At 46.3% G+C, this 734-nt stretch overlaps 1 long non-coding RNA gene across 1 annotated transcript in view; it reads left to right on the top strand.

Moving 5' to 3' along the window:
• The first annotated feature begins 6 nt into the window (after nucleotides 1-6).
• LOC105521070 overlaps nucleotides 7-734 on the top strand; it is a 1,531-nt gene continuing 803 nt past the window's right edge. The window contains exon 1 of the long non-coding RNA XR_001003214.1: nucleotides 7-568. This is a non-coding gene — a long non-coding RNA (uncharacterized LOC105521070). The remainder of the gene's footprint in view (nucleotides 569-734) is intronic.

The following is a 734-nucleotide window of genomic DNA, read 5'->3' as shown; positions in this document are numbered from 1 at the left end:
GCCTAAAAATAATATTAATAAATTATCACAGCTAAGTTAGTCAACTCAGCTGCAGATTAAAGTGCCCAGTCACCCAATGCACTTGACAGTTCTGGACAGAAGCATTAAAGTGGCTTCACAGGAGCTCCTATTCCTCACTCCACATTAGACACTGCTATGGGTTGAATTGTGTCCCCCCAGAATATATGTTGAAGTTCTAACCGTGATGCCTGTGAATTTCACCTTATTTGGAAACAGGGTCTTTGCATACACCACCACATCTGGCTAACCAAGTGAAGATGAGGCCAAACTGGATGAAGGTGGGCCTGAAATCCAACGACTGGTGACCTTATAAGGAGGGAGAGCTTCAAACCCAGGCAGACATAGAGGGAAGAAAGGCAAGTGGCAACGAAGGCAGAGATTGGGTTTCTGGTGCCACAGAGGTTGCCAGAAGAGGCGAGGAAGAATCCTCCCCTAGAACCTTCAGAGGCAGGTGTCTGGCCCTGCTGACGGTTTGGTTTTGAACTTTTAGCCTCCAGAACCATGCAAGAATGAATTTCCGTTGTTTTAAGCCATCTGGTTTGTGGTAGTTTGTTACAGCAGCTCTAGGAAACTAATATGGGCATAATTAAAAAGTCAATAGAGGCCTGGCGTGGTGACTCATGCCTGTAATCCCAGCACTTTGGGTGCCCAAGTTGAGTTGATCACTTGAGCCCAAGAATTTGAGACTAGCCTGGGTCACATGGTAAAACCCC

Source organism: Colobus angolensis, unplaced genomic scaffold, assembly GCF_000951035.1.
Source record: "Colobus angolensis palliatus isolate OR3802 unplaced genomic scaffold, Cang.pa_1.0 Scaffold3946, whole genome shotgun sequence".
NCBI classification, from domain to species: domain Eukaryota; kingdom Metazoa; phylum Chordata; class Mammalia; order Primates; family Cercopithecidae; genus Colobus; species Colobus angolensis.
The sequence above is the reverse complement of the archived record's forward strand: the minus strand, read 5'-3'. Positions and strand labels throughout refer to the sequence as shown.